Source organism: Nesoenas mayeri (genome assembly GCF_963082525.1).
Source record: "Nesoenas mayeri genome assembly, chromosome: 2".
NCBI lineage: Eukaryota > Metazoa > Chordata > Aves > Columbiformes > Columbidae > Nesoenas > Nesoenas mayeri.
In genome coordinates this window covers 154,669,999-154,683,455 of record NC_137543.1, presented here as the reverse complement: position 1 = coordinate 154,683,455, position 13,457 = coordinate 154,669,999, and positions in this window count along the sequence as shown.

The following is a 13,457-nucleotide window of genomic DNA, read 5'->3' as shown; positions in this document are numbered from 1 at the left end:
AGGAACAGGCTGCGATTCATTCAAATCTAAAATACTTTTGTCTCCTAATTTTAGGTCCTGTAAGCCACGCATTAGATTCAAATTATACCTGCCTTGCCAGTGACTGCAACTGCAGAGATACCCATCCCGTATATGTCTGTGCTGCAAGGCACATAGATATTTTGCCATATTTTACTTGTGGTGTGTCACACAGAATCATATAACTGAGTTGGAAGGGACTCAAAAGGATCATCAAGTACAAATCCCTGCTCCTTACAGGACTACCTGAAACTAAACCATATGACTAAGAGCATTGTCCAGATGTTCCGTGAACTCTGATAGGTTTGAGTCCACAACCACTTCCCTGGGGAGCCTGTTCCAGTGACTGACCACCCTCTCAGTGAAGAACCTTTTCCTAATGTCTGATCTGAACTTCCCCTGATGCAAGTTCATTGCATTCCATGAGGCACCCGTTTGAAAGTCACTATCTCACTGCACCTGCTTAGTTGTTTGGGGTGTTTTTTCAGTTTTATAGTGAGCTGTAGCCCTTGGCCTGGGCAAGAAGAAAGGTAAATCTACACAACATAGAGTAAAGCAGGCAGCTGTCCTACAACCCTCCAAACCCAAGGCTGTCTAGAGACTACTGTCCACACACTTCTCATCTGTCATCTGCTTTCTTCACTTCCACCTATTCTGACTTGCATAGAGAGGCTGTTGCCAAAGACTGTGCCTTGAATGCCAGGCCATACTTAGAAAGAAGACTCAGAAAAATACAAGAGAAAATATCACATAAAGGTCAGCCCTTCCTCCTGAAGCCAGCTCAAACCAGGCACTTATCAGACACTGAAAGATATAGTTCTAACTCCCTGTGTTCCTTCAGACACCTGGAATCTCTCAAAGTACATTCAGACTAAGTATAAGCAGAGACCATACTTAGCCTGTTCCCTGAGAATGTCCCAACAGGAATGTCCCAACGGGCCCCTGACCAGCTTCACCAGGAACCTCCACTGATGCCACGTCTACTCAGTGGCGTCTGGGCAGGCAGCAGAAAATAGCCACATCCAGCTAAAAAAAAAACCCTCACTCTGACTGGTCCCCACAGAAGGTGCTGGGGAACAGGAATTGCTCTGGGTATGGAGGTGCTGCAGATGCCTTCAGGGCTGCGATCTGCCTCTGTAGATGGGCTTGGAATCCACCAAGATACAGAAGTTAACCTGGAGCTGTGGGCAGCCCTGTGAGAACGTTCCTGTGCAAACACCTCTGTAGGTGCTGTAATTCTAAATGAGGGACCTACTGTTCCAGGCCTTCAGTTCTGATGATGCCAGTCTACATCCTCATTAAAAAAAAACCAAAAGTCCAAAGTCCAGCATCACAGTTTAAGAGTGATGGGGTATAGGCATCAGTCATGCTGCTATGATGTCCTGGCATATCCCTTCCCCTTGATCTCATAATGCTGGGGATGCCACCAACAACATCAGATATGTGGCAGATGCTTTCTCTGCCCTGTCTTCTGCCTGGATTGTTTAGTCAAATAGCATTGATACCCAAAAGCCTCTTTAACAGCCTGATATTGAAGGCTGCTTCCTAGATTGTAGGATTCATGGAGACACCTGAATCCAGGATAGGTCGACTACAGAAGCAGACCCTGTCAATTCCCCCCAGTGACATGGGTTTAACATATGCCACCATGGATATGTGATGCCACCATCTTACTCTGTCTCAAGTTTTCCTCTGCTCCAAACCGAGGTGTGCAGGCAGGGCCAAAAGTTCTTCATGGCAATGGCACTACTTTCTGGCCTGTCTGTTTGCCATTCCCTCTGTAAGTCTCATCCATGGCCTGGATGGAGTCATCCCAAACCCTCTCACTGTTGGCTGAATCCTACACATAGAAAGCACATGTGTCTCCCGGTCTTCCAACAGAGAAGCAGCAGAGGGGAACGTCTGCTTATGTTACTGGCTTTTGAGTTGCATCTTGACCTTGTTGAATTGCATAAGACACCTTCTTGGCCTGATCAAGTGCACCCTGCTCTCCTACATGCCACTAATGCAACTCACAGCATAACCCACGTAAGGTTGAAAGAGTCAACATTCACTCTTTCGTCTCCAGTGTATAACAATCGTCACTGACCCCATTTCTCATCAAGGAGATAATCATACCTTTGGCCTTGCTATAGGTGTCCTTCAGCTTTATCGCCTCTAGCCAATTCCCCCCATTTTCCACATATTCCACTTTGATATGGCTGTTGCAGTCAGGCTTTCCCAACATTCTGGTCCCACCTCACATAGAAAAAAAACCCATAGAGGTCCATGTAGCCCATCATGTGACAAGTTCAGAGCTGCTCATGAGCTCAGCTCACCACAGTATGCTGGCTCTCTATCAGATGTGGGAGGACAGAAAGCTGCAGAGCTTCTAGAGAAGCACAAAGTCAAGGAGTTTTTTCAATGTAAAGTAGGTACCCCATTCATTCTTTCTTCTTGTATTCCCTACAAATTGGTTACTGATAAACTTGCAGAATCTAATTTCTCTGTTTTCAGGACTGATAAGGTTACAAAGATGTCATCTGTTTGAGACAGATGGTCTTTTGTTTCTAAATCATGTCATTCTGTGAGTAATCACTGATTCAAACTGTAAGGATGGTACAAAGTTAAGAAGGTTTCACAGGATACATTTATATGGTTTTGCATCTTGTGTGTTGATATCTCAAAACTTATTTGCTTTTACAGAAATAATATTTTTTGTATTGCTGATTAATTTGCCAAAAACTAAACATCCATTAAAAGCCTACATAAGGCACAACGGGAAACCTGGAGATGAAGGGGTCACTTCATCCTGAATAGCGGAAACAGCAAACCACAGGAAATAACTCTGCAGTTTGTAGTCACTGGTAAAGTATTGCATAGGATGTCGTGTTCTTTGAAGTACCAGTCATGCTGCATAGCACATGACAGAGTTTTACTATTTACGTAGTCACATCTGTGCTGCACGCTGTTTGTGTGGCCCAACAACCACCTCCCCATGCCGCATTCAGTCTTGTTGTCATTGTGGGTATCCCAGTGCCATTAGTCTGGGCATAGGCTGACCAAGTATCACCTTTTTAAACCCTAGCCTACAGCATGCTTTGGTCCATTTAGATTTGCATGCTCCCAGAGTTTGCATAATTAGAATATAATTTCAGACCTATTTGCTGCGTCATTGTGTATTAACACCTGGATATCACCAACGAAGTAAGAAAACAACCAACCCCTCTCAGATGGGTCTTCTCACTTCAACTCAGTTTGCCAAAGTGACGTTTAGTCTTGAATGCATTCAGGACACCAGCAAATCCATGAGGGAAATCTTTCCTGAACATCACAGTTGTCCAAAACAACACTATATGCTATGGCATATGTCTGGATTTTCTGTTGTGGTGGTAGAGGTAGCACAGCAGTGAGCTTGTAACCTTTCCAAGTTCTCTTCACCTCACATACCACAGTAAAACACTTGCAGCACCGTAGTGAGATACGATTTTTCAACAGCCATGAGCCTTCCCTTCCTCTGGCTTACGCCCCCACAGCTGACTTCCATCAACACCATCACCACCCTGGATCTGCTGGTACATCCTCTGCCCTTCATATTCTCTGGTCGTTCCTTGAGTCATGACAGGTTTGAGGGAACATCAGCTTTCCTATGAAAGAAGGAAGCTTCAAATTCCTTCTCTGTGGCCTAAACAACCTTACAAAACAACTGAATCAAAAACTATTTTGTCTGTTCGTGTCACAAAATTTATCACATAATTTGGCACTTGCAAAGTAATCCTGCAGCAGACACTGTACAACTCCAAGTTCCCTACATCTAATTGATTTTTATATTACTGCAGGCTAATAATCTCCATAGTGCTTCTGAAAAACCCAAGCGAGGATTTCAGTTTAGCACTGTGTAGAAGTACCCAAGTAAGTATCTCTGGGGCTGTAGATGTGGATCCTGTGTGTGGATCCTGTCCAGCTTTGTTCTTGTTCAGTGTGCTCCCATGACCCCTTCAACGGTATTGACACAATGATACATGGCCAGGTAGGCCTGAGGAAAATAACCTAGCAGAAATTTTAAATATTATCAGAAGGAATTCTCTGAGCCTGTTCATCCTGTGTTCACACAGCAGAAGGAATGATGTAACTGAGCAGAGGGAGCTACTCCAGCCACCATGTCACAGAGAGAAATGCTTGAGAGCTCCACCGTAGACTCAAAGCAATCACAAATACATTCTTCTACCTGGCTGATGCCATTTTTTATACTGAGAGTAATAGAAAATGTGAGAAAATTTATTGTTCTTCTGCTCCGCACACACACAATCCTCATAAAGGATTCATGAGTCAAGAAGTAACTATGGACCATAATTTCCAGATAGTTCTTCCTGCCCTGTGTTATGGAGTAAGAAATACTTGTTATGGAGTAAGAAATACTTATGCACAGTGTCAGCAGGACGAGTTTATTGCATTTTTTGGAAGAATTAAAGATTCACTCGTAATAAATTTTAAAGTGTGTATTTTAAAATTGTTAAATGAATTTTTGTATTATATTTTATATATACTTATATATAGTGTGTCCGTGTATTTATATATATTTTTTTAATGTGTGTGTGCTTATTTTTAATATCTTTAAAGTCCTCTGAAATACATTGTCACCCTGCAATATTATTAAAAGAAGCTGCTGTGGAAGACAGCATTGCATAGCATCCACTATAGAATTTATTTACAAGAGCCAAAATATTCTGATTTTTATGCTGAGTTAATTTGAATCAAGGTACCGGTGTTTCTTTTTTTGACTAAATCACTGTCTATTGACTTGACTGACTACAGTATTTTTATTTTATAAAGAAGCAGCAGCTTACAGTATTCTTTCATATGAGTTGTGTATGTATACAAAAGAAGGGAGGAAGAGAGAAAGGGAGGGAGGGAGAGAAAGAGAGAGAGAAAGAGGAAGGAAGGAAGGAAGGAAGGAAGGAAGGAAGGAAGGAAGGACGGACTTTAATTGCTGTTGGAATGTCTCTTCAGTTTTCCATTTTATTATGTGGCTTATATTTTATTTACTTAAGAGCATTGAAGCCTATGCCCCAGATAAACTCTTTCAACATGGAAGAAATGTTTAAATGACTATTTGAATTAATTATAAGAATCGATAACTTTAAGTAACATAAACTGAAAAAAATATGCTTATATACAAATCTGAAATATACGTAAACTAAAGTACTATCTTAGTTATCGTCCTGTGTTAGATACATCACTGCATGTACAAAGCCCCATACCCCAAATCAATGCCTTCACTGAAGCTATGGGAGCTTTGACTACATGGAAATATAATAAGAACTTCACAATGTGACCTATAATTTTTACTGAAATAAATTAACGGATGGCATGCAGATGCCAAGATTAAACAAAGTAACAACAAAACATTAGTAAGCACTTTTAATGTAATTAAATTTTTGATGTATTACAACTTTTAGTGTGTAATTATTTTTGAAGGAACTGGAGAGCAACACTGGATCACACCCTTATTCAACCTAGTTACCAAAGCATAAAATGCAACAATATTTTAAAATTCTATTGCAGAACAATAGTATATTATTGCAGAATAATAGTGTATTGTCCATCACAGATAATGATGGCAAGATTTTTCTCATCACTCATAGTGATTACCTAATAAAAGGACGATCTTTGGTACTATAAGAACCCTCGGTCAGTCTGCAATGTAAGCAAGCACTGAAATGTGCTATATAAAGCATCTCAGCTTGCCAGTGACCTTGAATCTCTGCTTCCTTACTGCAGGGGGCTGGGCTTGTTCCATGGCTACATTCCCAGTCTGCATCAAGGGGCTGCTGGTAACATCAATCTTAAACACTGGTCTCTGAAACAATTTTTGATGTTGGCATTGAACAGGTCTAATAATTTTGCTTAATCACCTCTGTTTCTACACAAAAAACTGGAATCTACGCTGACTTCTAATTTTTCATTCTGGTGAAATCTTGCCACAGGCTGTCTGTCTGCCATCAAGTATCTGGAATCACAATTAGATAAAATATGTCAGATGCCCTGTGACACCCAATCATCTTTATTGTATAGAAGTTCACTTTCAGCTTAGAGTGGAATAAATTCCATTTGACTCAGAGGTCAGTACTTGGGAAGAAAAATGAGAAGTGTGGTCGTTTGCATATTCAAATATGCAAATTGGATGCATCCAATTTGCATTATTTGTCTCCTAATGAGAATGACCTTTTCTGCTGATGGGAAAAAGCAATTGAACCTGGGTATGTGAAAGTGAAGGAAGAATTAGGAATTCTGAATCTCTGATAAAACCGGTTAACTGCTTGCTTCTGTGAATAAAATAAATAAACGAGGTCATACTGATCCCTAAATCTCAGTGCTCTTTTATCTTTATGGACACTCAGGCTAGGTTCAATATCTGAATTTTGCTCCTTGGATGTATCTCTAGTAACACTTCTTGCCTAGCACCCTTGATCTTCACCATCCTTTACTAAGAACATCTAAACAGTTCTTCCAGCACTAATGTGGCTCAGGTTAACACCATCACATCTTCAAAATTCTTTTACATAGCAAAATTCAAAGCTTCACAATTCAAAGATTAAATGATTTGCCAAATGCTACAGAGAGGATGCTACTACATCAGGAGAGGAACTCAGTTGCATCTGGTGTTTGGTCCTGTGTTCAAACACATTAGATCAAGTTTCTTCCAATATTGAAACTGAAATGGAAAGAAGCCGCGATCAATTTACAATGCAGCATTAGGATCATATAGCCTGTGTGGTTCTACTTCTGTTAATGCCAAAGGAAATGAGTCCTGCATATAGGCAGCTCATCTGTAGACAGGCAACATCATCTTTATTGCTGTGTATTACTATACATTTAATTACCCTCTCTACTGAAAAAAATATATATATATGCATATATATGGTCAAATTGCCAGTATGATTCTCTCCCTTTCAAGCTCACTCTTTCATCTGCAAACCAGGGAGTAACATCACCACATAGGTAACAGGCCTTAGAACTCGAACCACTCACATGCAGGATTCAGGATTAATTAAAGAGCTAGGAATTCAAACAAACATCTTGGCATGGCTCATAAGCAAGAGCACAGTTACTCATCGTTGTTGTTTCTTTTCCATTGTGGTGCTGCAGGAGTCCCTCATCGGGGATCAGGGCCCCATATTGTGAGGATTTATTTAAACAATGAAAATACGGCATGTGCAGTTAAGAATTTACAACTGCAATTATAAGACGAAGAATAAAACTGTCTCTTCAGTTGATTTCTGTAATCATAATATTCTAAATGATAATAAAACATACCTCATTTTAAGTGTGTGTTTTCCCATGATTACATGCAGGAATGGGCTGCAGGTAGCTTAACACTACCACTCTGAAAGTACATCCAGACAAAAGTGGGTTGTCCTAAAATAGATATCTTACCTTTGCCACCAGTAAGCAAGGAAGAAATTTCCACTGAGAAAAAGCAAATTCAAGCGGCACAGAACCATCCAGCTCCCTAAGTATACACATACATATCCAGTTGTGCAGAGCTTTGTTCTTAGTAATTTTGCAAAATTGTTCAAGAGAGCAAAAAACAAAGCCTTTCATGATAAACAATGTGATTACACAAAAAAGGCTTTTGTAATTGTTCCTGTTTTCACCTGTGTTACAAAACCTATTTCATATTGGGCACAGTGCAAATGTTTACAGATTGGGCAACAGAAGGACCAGCTGTAGTTAGAGTAATGAATTCTCTTGTAAAGCAGCATGGGAAATAGCTGTCCCACCAGCAGGCTACCCCGACACGGTAATTTTTGTAATCTGCTAATGGAGCAGTTTCATAACTGATTTAGGGTGATCTTAGTCTGTGCTACCACTGGAAGGAGCAGTTCTCTCCCCTTTCCAATCGCTAACTACCTCCTTCTATAGCTGAATCAAAAAAATTAATCCAGCCCAATTGAAAAGCTTCTTAGTTTCAGTCAGATCAAATCTTGGATGTGGTGGATTATACCATAAATCCTGGTGTTAACATGAAAGATGAGGAAATGCATTACCTGGACAAGTGCATGGGAGATTGAGGTTGTCCTAACGTAGCTACAAAATTGCAGTCTTGAAAGATGGTGAGAGCTTGGAAGGGATGTTGGCAGGTGTAGGAGTAGATCAGGGTGGTTTCCAGTGTCAGATGGTGGAGTCACCATCCCCGGAGGTGTTTAAAAGATGTATAGATGAGGTTCATAGGGACAAGGTTTAGTACCAGAGACAGGTTTATGGTTGGACTCCATGATCTGGAGGGTCTCTTCCAAACAAAATGATTCTATGATTCTGTTCTATATATGCCAGACATAAACTGTGTAAACATGAGGTTATTCAAGCTCATGTGCATATGATTTTGTTTCACTGCCTTGTCTTTTGCATCCAAGTCACCTAACTAGGCATCTACAATGGGGTTGCCTGCATCTGAGCCAGGTGGGCAAGGTTCCCTTTTAGATCAGTGGAGATCTGACCACCAGGTTAATGGAGTCTCAGGCACCGTCCGTCTCATCCTGAAGCAGAAGCCTAAAATGGATTAAACAGGATTTTTCTCTAAAAGTGACTATTTTTTTTCATTTCACTATAAAGAGAGAGCAGGGTGACTGGCTCTGCTGTAGATGTCTGTTTAAACTGAGGGAGAAGATTTCAGTCTTGTCTGTCAGTGTTAAATCAATGTTGCTGTTTCAAAGTAATTCCACAGATGTGGTATGTACAGTCCACTGCTGCACCCTGGCTATGGTCAGATAAGTTTCTGAACAGGAACGGTATATTAAATTACTACTATATTACAAACAATGACATAATGCATTAAAGGAACTGAAATTAAGATACAGAATAGCAACCAACATTTATAAATTGATCTCATTGTTACAGTACAAGTTACCAGATCCAAAGTTCGCTGCCATCCTGGAAAGACCTCCAAACACTTCACTGCAGTTGGCTCAGATATATATCATATATCAATGTTTAACAAAGCCTTGGGAAAAATGCATTAAGACTTTTGATAATAGGTAGGAGCACCCCACTGAGCTAGAAAAAGCTGCTGGAAATAAATTGCCCCTGAAAATAATTACTTGACGCGGTGTATAAGAAAGACAGTGCTAGCAGTGGGATGAACAGTAACATTGCACATTACTACTGGTGTAAATGCTCCTATGTGAGTGGCACAGTAATTATTCTTGCCAGTGTTTTCATTTTTTATAAATAAAAAAGTAAAAGATGATTTTAACAAACTATCAGTGACTATTTATTTTAGGGGATTTGTTTGTTGAATTCAAGCATTTGTAGGTATTTACTCTGGAATGTCACTCCTACTTCTAAGTGTTCTTTTTTAAAGTTGCCTTGTCAGAATTAAAGGCTAATAAAAATAAAGACTGATCTTCAGGGAAAACAATTACGATTGGGGTGTTAAAGCTAAGCAGTTAACAACAAAGCAGAAAGAACAGAGGGAAAAGGAAATGTCCCTTGTTAAATGTTTATGTTTTTTTGATGAAAACTGCCTCATAAATGACAATATAATACAAGTGTTCCTTAGATAAGGTCAGTATTCAACATAGAGTTAAGTCTCCCATAGAGACTTATATTTCTTGGCACAGAAACTTTGATTATACAAATTTCATATAGGAAATGCAAAGTGCCATAATGTGGGACATTGATCAATGATGCCATCCTGATTTATAATTGTGTTTTTTTTAACGGTGATGTGCACAAAGCACTAATTTAAAAGCTCATTTTAGTTACAATATACCTCTTCCTTTTAATAACAAGAAAGTCATCTGATTACATTTTTTCAGTCATCCTTGTGTCACGTATTAGATAATCTCCTTATAGTTTAAAACTAAAAATGCTAATGGATTGGGGAAATGGGTTTCTGCTCTCACCCAGCATATCTGTCTTTTTTATGCTTGTCTTTTGGATCATTTATCTAAATAATAACCGTTAGTGCCCACTCCTTCCTTCCAGTGAACTAAAAAATATTGATGATTAAAATCAGTGAATTCATGTCTTCTCTCTACTCTAGTTTCACCAGCTGAGGTTACCACTCCCAGCTGCTTCTTTTTATGGGGGAAGCAGGGAAATACAGACATTCCCTTGTGTCTGTTACAGAGCTACTCATATGGTTAGTTCCTAATTTGTCTCAATCAAAACAGCCTAAGTTAGCTTAAACTAATGGTAGATCTATTTTAATGAGTACCACCAGTAAGCCCTGTCTGAAAGGGCATCAGTCTTGGGAACTAAAAGAAAGCAATTATATGAAAAACCCAGCAAACAGCTTTCAGTCAGCAAATCTGTCAGGGCAGCCCGAAAAAGGAGACAGTAATAAGCCCCCGCAAGGGAAGGTGTTATGGGTGGTATGTGGGAAACTGCAGCAGGTCTGTGGAATCCTTGACAGAAAATATGGGAGTAGAGATCAGCCTTGAGATATTAAGATTTACCCTTGAGAAGGATGGGAGTAAAGGAGTATCCAGAGAGAGAAGAGATGTACCCGTGAGAGAGAAGGGGATAGAAGAATAACATGGATGATAGAAAAATTAACCAATGAGATCTTAGTGCTGTAACTTGTAACCAATAGTGAAAAGACACATGAACTGGTAGAATTATATAAAAATGCACTTGTAGCAATAAATGGCACCTATTACTTTCATCTTGAAAGAATTTGGTCCATGTCGTTTGTCCGTCTCAACCACAACAGTGGTAACTTCTTTAGCAGGCAAACATGGAGATCCAGGAGCATCTGTTTGCATGGTCTTAGTCTCAAAATGACAGAAGATTAATCATTTAGTGCAAAAGTAGCATGGAGAAGACAAACGACCGGCCCAAGGTCAGGTAAAAGACTGTGGAAATTGTGGGAGTAAGTGCCAGGACGGAGATTTTTCTGGAGTATTTGTGTAGTTTGATTTCCGTCATGCCTGACTAAAGCTGCACAAGGACAAAGCTTTCAGAAATTACATAGCACACACCCCTGTAATAAAAAAACCAAAAATATTCTGAGCAACAGGGATATATCTTTAAAACACTGAGGAAATTACTCTCCTCACCTACCAATACCTTCTGAAGTAGGTGGAAATTAAGCATATTTGAAGAACTAACAACTTTGTACTGCCTTGAGACTTTAGAAAACATTTTCCAGAGGAAAATCATCCTTCTACAGACGATCTGTCCCAGCAGCCCTTCCCTTTCATACAAGACCAAATTAATTTCAGTTCTGCTGATCTCAATAGTGACGGTATAATACAGGGGAAAACAAGACCTAAAGTAGGTGGATGCTGTGCTAGAGGCTCACAGCAGAGTCTTAAAGTAACTTGCACTGTTCTGAGGCTCTCACTGCTTAGAATAAATTCATCCTGGCAAGAAGCTGCAGGCTGCATAGTCAAAAAAAAAGATTTTGGCTGTAAAGCAATACTCTTAAATGAATCAGGCTGTTTTCTGATTGATAAGAACAAAGAATGACACTCTGAGCTCCGTTTAAAAGTCTTTCTGGTGCTGCTTTGGTATTTCCTGTGGTGAGAACCAACACAATATTCTCAATAGTTGCAAGTTGCAAAAGAGCCACAATCTACCTATGTGTAGGATGTAGTCGCTAAATCACGTTCTCATGGCACATGAGAGGTGACCAGGAGACAATGGCAAACAGACAGCTAAAGGAAGTGCACTCTGCTCATTCTGTAGAGGGGAAAAAAATAATCCATTAATATAACTTAATAGGAAAGGAAATCTGGTAACAAAGATTACCTCAGCAGGAAGTAAAAATTTACTGAAGCAACAATTCCATATGAACTTTTATTTCCAGTGAATCACGCCGTTATGTTCAATTTCATTCTAAATGTGAAACCTGCCTTTGCAGCTTGTTCTCTGCCACGGGATCACTGTCAAAACAAAGAGCAATAACAAAATGTTCCCTCAGTTCAGAATTCCTATTTGGTAACACTCATATGAGGCAGAGATCTAAAGGTGAATTTTGTAAATGTCCTGGTAACAGTAAAATGGAGAGTGGATCTCTCCCCTCTTCTGGTACCAACACAGGAAAGTTGGAAGAGTAGTTGACAGGAATTTCTAATTAATCACTTTTTAGAAGGCTGTATTTATCAGGTACTTGAAGCCCAATTAGTAAATGTCAAACAAAAAAACCCCACAATATTCTAGGATAGTATCTGAAAGATTAGTTGTAATGTATTTATTTAGATATGGCATCACTAGATTTGAATGCTGAATTAGTCTATTAAGCAAATTGATACTTCTTTCAATATTACATTTTACTGATGTTTAATTTATATTCTATCTGAAATACTGCTTTAATTCTTAGAAAGTATTTTACTTCCCAAACAGGTGATAATAGTTTTATCCATAGCTTTTTTTTTTTGCAAAAGTAACATGCCCATTTTCACCTAAATTTGGGATTATGGAGTTCAGCAAAATAAATGTTTTCCACTTTCTGCCTTGTGACTTGAAGTACTGAAGAAGGTAAATATCACCATATTCTCTTTGAAGATAAGTGAAATTTCCCATTATTGGAAAGCTCTGTTGCCCTGAATGACAAATTATACCATGAGACAGAAGGAAGATGCAAATCTTGGAGTTTTAAAAGCATCTGATATTTTCTCAAATTACATTTAGCTGTATTTATCTAACATTCTGGCATGCTGCTGGATTACTGTTATCAATAAATCTATAAATAGGATGCAAAATGCATGTGAGCTGTCTGTGCATGAGTAAAGAGCAGCCCGGTAATAAATTATAGCATAATATATAGTTTAAATTGTAGCAAAAGGAATGCCTTGACAAATCAATGCAACGTATTTTGTCGCTGAGGGTGAAAGATTCATTATGCATCAGCCTTGAGAAAGCTGAATTTCTGAAGCATGGGTCATCTAGGACATATGATGTAATGAGAGAATATGGAAACATGCACAGAAAGAAAAAAAAAGTGTTCTGAATAATAAAGCCATATTAAATTTTCAGGTAAAATATAAGTCCCGTGCAGTACTTCGTTGTTCAAGAGAGATCAGGAGTACAATGCCAAAGAACAAAATAAGGAAGCCCGACTTCCCACAGATTGAATCCCCACAGGAAATTCAAGACTGACCCTTTTTCTGAAACTGGGCCACGTGTGCTGGCTTTCATTTGTGTTTTCTGGTGTCTGCTACCATCTCAGATCATCTTGCAGCACTTTGTTCAGCTGAGGTATTCTTTCCTCTATCCAGCCACCTATTTTAATGAAACTTGAGGGAATTCAGTGTTTCGGGGAACTCCTGGCATCTGCCATACACGACTAAAACTGGCACTAGATTTCAAAGTTGGTGTGAGGAGAGGACGCAGACACAGACACAGGGTGAGACACACAAACCCAGCAGGCTGCATAAGCCTAGAGCACAGCACGGAGACTAAAAATAAGACCAACCAATTGGTTTTCCTGCTGACAGCAGCAAGCTGCC